Genomic DNA, 7,926 nt, shown 5'->3' with positions numbered 1-7,926 from the left:
CCCTAGTGACGTATCCGGAAAGTCCCAGTGATGGCGTCATCAAAACACGACAGTCAAGTGTGCTTGATGGTGCGAGCTCAAAGATGGTTATCGCTTGAAACGAGATATCAAAACAAGACGCAGAGTGACCTACATCCTTACGACTTTCACACCGTAGATGGAGATCCTGTGAGATGAGACTGTCACCACCCATCAGTGCTTTGGTGGCGTTTGTGTGTGAGCGCCTGAGTTTTGCTTTGTTGGGTAATTTGCAGCACACCTGCGGGTCTACACAGGCCAACGAGCAAAAACGCCACAGCAGAACAAACGTCCAACGTTGCCCTCTTGTGGCCGTGAGACGTAATTGCTCGGCTTGTAGGGAGGCCATGTAAACAAAATAAAATAATGAATCCATGTAATAATAATAAAAATAATAAATCATTTTTTACTTACCACCTTTTGGGGTCCTCTGTCACACCAACCTTCTGCATGTCTTCCTTGACCACATTTATGAAGCTCTGGTGTCTTCCTCTTTTCCTGTTGCAGGCAGATTTATGTTCAACATCCTTTGCCTAATATATACACTATAGCACCTCTGGACATGTTCAGACTATTTTTTGTCTTGTCTTCTACCTTTGAGTCCAAACAACTCCGCCCAAGCTCTCCTTTCATGTACATTTCATTGCAATGAAAATCTTAACATCTTCAAATCTGCCACCATGTCCAAAGCATACATCACAACAGGTTTAAATGGTCTGTATTTGTATAGCGCTTTACTAGCCCAAGGACCCCAAAGCGCTTTACACATTCAGTCATCCACACACACATTCACACACTGGTGATGGCAGCTACATTGTCGCCACAGCCACCCTGGGGCGCACTGACAGAGGCGAGGCTGCCGGACACTGGCGCCACCAGGCCCTCTGACCACCACCAGTAGGCAACGGGTGAAGTGTCTTGCCCAAGGACACAACGACCGAGACTGTCGGAGCCGGGGCTCGAACCGGCACCCTTCCGATTACAAGGCGAACTCCCAACTACTCCCAACTCCTGAGCCACGATCGCCCTATATTTCCTAACCACTACATTTTCTAGACCTTCCCTTCCTTTTCCCTGCGTCAAATCCCCCTGACACTCATCTCCACTCCCTCCACCTTGCCTACACTCTCTTGTTTGCAGCTTGTTCCTTGCAACCTGTAGTCAAATGTCAGCTTTTTGCAAGCTACCACATAGGTACAGGCTGACCAGTAATTTTGTTTATTCTGTTCAGTATCCTCTTACACTTTATTTCTCTTGATATAAAACTTGAATAAGATAAGGTGTTAATATAAGATTTTGTTCAGTGTGATGCAAACTCATATGGAGTTAGCCTTCTAATGAACTCTCAATTATGCATAGAAAATACATACAAAAAGAACTGTAAGTAACAAATGCCATCCGATATAAATTTGTGTAAGTTTTTCCATGCTTGAAATTACTTAATGCAATTAATAATAATGTGTATGTGTTACCCAGGGAGCAATGTGTACCTTGCTCAAGGATACCTCGGGGTAGCCGTTCAGTGGAATCAAACCCCCGACCTCCCGATCATGGAGCAACGACTCTACCTACTGAGCTATCCCTGCCCTTTGTGTTTCAAAATAGGAACACACATAAAAGTGTGCTTTCAAATATCTACAAAACTGTGCAAAATTTGTTAAAAATCTAAAATAGTTGAAAATTACACATTTTTTTGTCCCGTGTTCGGCGTCATTACAATTTTAAAAATAATATATTAGAAAAACTTTTACATTTAAAAAAAAATAAAGTACCTTTCAGACTCAAGAATGTCTTTGGTATTATTTTTTCAAAAAATGTGCCATTAAAATTTTTTTTTAATGTATTGTAACTGTTATACGAAAAAAAAAGGCCCTGTGGAAAAAACTGAAACACTTTGGGTGTGTGAGGTGTGATTACACAGCTTTATAGCTAATTCTCGGATGGGGACTAGTCTGGACATGTGATGTGTATTAATGACGATGATCAAGACAGACTTGCTATTCTTTGAACCCATTGTGTGGTAAGTAATTAATACGTCACTCTCAAGGAAACAACATCTAAGCATAATACCTAAGTGTTTACATGTCAGCGTGTTAATCAGATGTAAACTGGAGAGTTTCCTGTTTTTGTCACCTCAGTATTGTCTACCACACCCTTGACCTTTTTCCTTTTGTCATTCTTTAGCATCTACACGTAAATCACCCTCCACCTACTGGTCACTTCCTCCTCCCTTCCTTTTGTGCATCTAGATAAGTGACATGCTTTTCCAGCATTATTTATCTGACCACAGTTAAGAAGAACTTAACAAACTACAGGTACTGTAGTTCTCCTCTGGCCCTCAGATTGTGCAACAATGTGCCACTTTTGCATTACAATAAAGATTCAAAATACAAATTTGAAGAGAAACAATGTGAAAAGGAGACATAAATCTGATAAGGAACAAATGCATTAGAAAAGCTCCTCACTATTCACAAGGGAAATTACTGACAGGGGAAATATACACTGAAAACAAGAACACAAGGAGACGGCTGTTGTTACTGTGTGTGACTCTGAGCTGGTTAAGAAGACAAAGGACTTACATCTTTACAGTCACTTCAGCATACACTTGGATTGTGTAAGTTAAATGTGCTGATTTATTTATTTCCAGATCAACAACAGTTGATCAGTGAAGTTTACTCTATACTGCAAACCGGAGGCAGAGCCAGACATTTATACCACCCGGGGCTTAGCCCTAAAGGGTAGTATGCATGTGGGGGGGGGGGTTTACAAATCACTCCTCACTTCTTTGGCTCTCGGAGGAGGCGGACGCACTTTTCTCCTCTCCCTTATCTTCCCTGCTTATGTCCTTGTCTAGTCTCGTGGGGTTTTTTTGTACTTTCCCTGGAACATTCTCTCACAGTCTGTTCTCTAAAACCTAAAAGAGGAATTATGGAATTATGGATTGGATCAACTGGTCCCTAAATGCAATTGACACCCCTTTCTCAACGAGAAGTTTGGGCTTGGGTGAGCCTGAGTGCTGAAGATATCTACCTATTCTGAACCATGGTAACAGGGTTCTGGCGGATCGGAGCTGGCTTGGCCCTGACTTATTGAAGAATTAAGAAAGCGGAACCGGCTGTTCAAACCCCCACAAGGCTGCCCGCTGGGATTGGAACGATGGGAGAGGCGTGAGTTTCTCAAAATGGGCTCATTGAGTCAGCACAGATAAGATCTTGGAGAGGCTACGGCTGCTGTGAATACTCAGAATAAGATCTCTGACTGCAGACTGGATACATCTCAGAAGGACTAGCCCGGAATAACATCTCTGGGCGCAAAATTGGATGACATCTCGGGGAGGCACACTGCCGTGAGTTCTCAGAAATCGGCTCCTTGAGCACAAGAAATGACAACATCACAGAACGCAAGTATGGCGAAGCTCGCGGCTCTCCAATGGGACCAGTGTTGGACTGTAGAACTGCTTTGAAATTCATATGAGCTGTTGCACTAAAGTAAAAAATTAACATCACTCATCCGGATACCTCTCGGCGCCAGCTACAAGGCCGGAGCTGAACAAAAACACCCTGATAACGACTGTGTTTAGTCTGTTCCTTCCCATTCCATGCAAGGCCACCTGGGTTGGCTGGAAGACTGTTTACTTAGCCTGGCAGGGCGAAGGACACTGTCTCAGCTGATCTATCGACACGCACACACATACATATACTGATACTGATAAGCACTCACTGACGCATCACCCTCCCTACCCCGGATCCAACGCCACCTCCAACGCTTACCTCCCCTCTGATGTGGACATCGGGTCAGTTGGAGGCGCAGTCGAAGATTGCAGCGGTCCCAGATCAGATGTACACACTGGAACTCTTTCCCATGTTGCTTGTCTGTGTTTATTGTGCTGTGGTGTGTTGATATCTGTGCATTCCTGTATTATCCTTTTGTGTTACACATTTCGATGTTTTTTTTTCTTCGCTACCTAGCCTGACCTGTCTCCCCAATGTGATGTTTGTGTATTGTATGTATGGTCGGCAAGGTCTGTCATCTCGGTTGTGGGCAAAAGACCTGCAACTGACAAATAAAGGCTATCTCTATCTATCTCTAAATGACTGAAAGATTTATTAGGCTGTGTTTTGAGTTCTGTTCAAAAAAGATTAACTTCATGTTGGAAAAAATATATATATACAGGACACCTTAAACTAGTTTTTTAATTAAGCAGCAAGGCAGAACAAAATCAGGGCTGTATCAAGACACGGGGACTAAACCCCAATTCAACCAGACCCATTTAAAACAGAACTGTTCAAAATCAAGACTACTTTAGGACTTAACCAAGACGGAACCAGAACCAGACCTCCACTACACTTATTTTTTAATTCTACCAAAGTACATTATTTAGATTCAGAAAAGTTTAGATAACTATTTATCCTTGTTGTGCAAACAAGCCTGCATAACTTAATAAATATAGAATTTGAAAAATAGCAAACCTAAAATGATATACTAGGTACTAGATACATGTTATTAATGAGTTTTGGCAAACAACTATTTGACTAACACGTCTGTCTCACCTGGCTCTTGTTCCATCTCCCTCTCTTTGTGCTGACAATCAAGCCAAACACCAACATCATCAAATATACAGTTGACACCAGATATTTACAAACTCTTCAGATAAAAACATAAACACTTTTTAATTGTAACATCAAATCAAACTAAATGTTTATGTTTTTTAGATTGATAAATATAAAAACATATTTGTTAACTCTGTATTTCTTAATTGTAAATGGCACCAAATTGTATTCAAACTGAGCCACACTTATGGAGCTCCACAGTTCTGTTCCTGGTGTTTTGGTTGACATCTCTTGATTTTCCCATGTCACAGAAACAGGCTCTGTGTTTTGCCTTATATGCATCCACAGGTGTGCCACCAGTTTACTCACATGGTCTCTACTAACCAATCAGAAGCTTCTTCAGCTCAGAATGGAAACGTCTGGAGTTTCTTATTAATTAACAATAAACTTTGTGTACATGTACTCCTACATTTGATGAAAGTGATAAAAAATAGACATCCCTCTCTCTCTCTTTATTCTGACATTTAACTCATTCAAAAGATATTTCAATATTTATTTATCTAAAACAAAAAAGTTTACTCTAAATTGATGTTCAACAGTAAAAAAAAAAAAGTTCTTGTTTTTCGCCCTAAAGTGTAAATATCTGGTTTAAACTGTGAATATACGGCTGTGTATTGAAATTCCTCTTATTTTGCATAGAAATATACTGAACAACATAGAAAGCATAATGTATAAAATAACATCTTATGTCCATCGTTGTGTTCATCAGTACATAACTGGTTTAGAGTGCTTTATTTAGCCGTGGAGGGTAACAACTGAAAATATGAAATAAACACATGTAAGCTAAGACTTTCTAATAAAACAGCAAGAGCAAATATCGTAATATGGATTAAGTGATCAGTTTGATATCAATCTTTTGTGATACACCGTCATATTTACATTATTTGTACAGTACGAATGATTTGCTTTGGTACCTGGTCAAACTTAAGCTCTCCTCTGTCTGCAGCAAGCTCGCAGGCAGCAGCTTCTCCCCCCTCGCTCACAGGCGTAAGCGCTGTCAGTCGCCTATAGTGCCTGAGCTCGGATCATACCAAAATTAGGGGGAATTTACGACTGTGCACTATGTGCTTTGAATATTGTGTGTCGTTTTTTGTTTTATACAGTTGTCAGTCAGGGATCGAACTATGAGACAAATTGCACTCCAAAAGACCCTGGGCTTCTGAAAAAAATGACCCGGGATTAAGGGTCATTTTGAGCCCCCCCTGCTCCGCCTATGCTGTAAACCATAAAAACCATGCCTAATACATGCACAGTCATCCAGATAAGAAAATCCCAGGAAGTTCATGTTGTTCATCTGGACGTAGTGTTTTCAGTGGGAGAAACGTTTCATCACTCATCCAGGTGTCTTCTTCAGTCTCAGCTGACTGCAGGTTTCCCCAACCTTATAACTGACTAACACTGGGCTGTGAGGTCAAGTTCAAGATCATTAACGTTCAAATTGTCATGAATTTTGATCAGTACCCTTCAGTGTTAAAATATAAAATACAAAAAGTCCTTATTTCGGCATTAAATGTAACGTGATAAATCTTCTACAAAGAAACAATGTGATTTTAGTTTCTTGCATTAGTGCTGCAGGGTTAATGCAAGCTTCACTAAAGAGAAGTTACTGTGCCTATAGTTGGTCAATGATGAACTGTGACGGTAAAAGAGAAAATGAGGTCACGAAACTCAGTAGACCAACAGTTTCGGTTACAGGAGTATTTACCAAACATTTCCTAACATTGTGAAACATCATAGGGATCTAATATATATCTTTTCCACTAAATGTGCAGAAATGAGGAAGTGTGTATTCTTTCTCATAACTTCTCATTTCTAAAATGAATCTTGTGTAATTTCTTCATTTAAGTTCAATTCAATTCAATTTTATTTATATAGCGCTACATCACAACAAAAGTCGCCTCAAGGCGCTTCATAGATACAGAGAAAAACCCAACAATCATATGGCCCCCTATGAGCAAGCACTTTGGCGACAGTGGGAAGGAAAAACTCCCTTTTAACAGGAAGAAACCTCCAGCAGAACCAGGCTCAGGGAGGGGCGGGGCCATCTGCTGTGATTGGTTGGGGTGAGAGAAGGAAGACAGGATAAAGACATGCTGTGGAAGAGAGACAGAGGTTAATAACAGATATGATTCAGTGCAGAGAGGTCTGTTAACACATAGTGAGTGAGAAAGGTGACTGGAAAGGAAAAACTCAATGCATCATGGGAATCCCCGGCAGCCTACATCTATTGCAGCATAACTAAGGGAGGATTCAGGGTCACCTGGTCCAGCCCTAACTATATGCTTTAGCAAAAAGGAAAGTTTTAAGCCTAATCTTGAAAGTAGAGATAGTGTCTGTCTCCTGAATCCAAACTGGAAGCTGGTTCCACAGAAGAGGGGCCTGAAAACTGAAGGCTCTGCCTCCCATTCTACTTTTAAATACTCTAGGAACAACAAGTAGGCCTGCAGAGCGAGAGCGAAGTGCTCTAATAGGGTGATATGGTACTACAAGGTCATTAAGATAAGATGGGGCCTGATTATTTAAGACCTTGTATGTGAGGAGCAGGATTTTGAATTCTGGATTTAACAGGAAGCCAAAACAGGAGAAATATGCTCTCTCTTTCTAGTCCCTGTCAGGACTCTTGCTGCAGCATTTTGGATTAGCTGAAGGCTTTTCAGGGAGTTTTTAGGACTTCCTGATAATAATGAATTACAGTCGTCCAGCCTGGAAGTAATAAATGCAGGAACTAGTTTTTCAGCGTCACTCTGAGACAGGATATTTCTAACTTTAGAGATGTTGCACAAATGGAAGAACGCAGTCTTACATATTTGTTTAATATGTGCGTTGAAGGACATGTCCTGGTCAAAAATGACTCCAAGGTTCCTCACAGTGTTACTGGAGGCCAAGGTAATGCCATCCAGAGTAAGAATCTGGTTAGAGACCATATTTCTAAGATTTTCAGCACCGAGTACAATAACCTCAGTTTTATCTGAGTTAAGAAGCAGAAAGTTAGTGGCCATCCAGGGCTTTATGTCTTTAAGACATTCCTGCAGTTTAACTAATTGGTGTGTGTTATCTGGCTTCCTGGACAGATAGAGCTGGGTGTCATCTGCATAGCAGTGAAAATGTATGCTATGTCTTCTAATGATGCTGCCTAGGGGAAGCATGTATAATGTAAACAGAATTGGTCCTAGCACTGAACCCTGTGGAACTCCATAATTAACCTCAGTGTGTGAAGAGGACTCTCCATTTACATGCACAAACTGGAGTCTATTAGATAGATATGATACAAACCACTGCAGCACAGTACCTGTAATAC

At 41.0% G+C, this 7,926-nt stretch overlaps 1 long non-coding RNA gene across 1 annotated transcript in view; it reads right to left on the bottom strand.

The window, feature by feature from the left end:
• Positions 1-7,926, bottom strand: part of LOC146515990 (uncharacterized) — a 101,961-nt gene that overhangs the window by 63,183 nt on the left and 30,852 nt on the right. The window lies entirely within an intron of this gene.

The sequence above is a fragment of the Neolamprologus multifasciatus genome, chromosome 7 (genome assembly GCF_963576455.1).
Source record: "Neolamprologus multifasciatus chromosome 7, fNeoMul1.2, whole genome shotgun sequence".
NCBI lineage: Eukaryota > Metazoa > Chordata > Actinopteri > Cichliformes > Cichlidae > Neolamprologus > Neolamprologus multifasciatus.
This window is presented reverse-complemented; position numbering and strand designations above follow the sequence as displayed.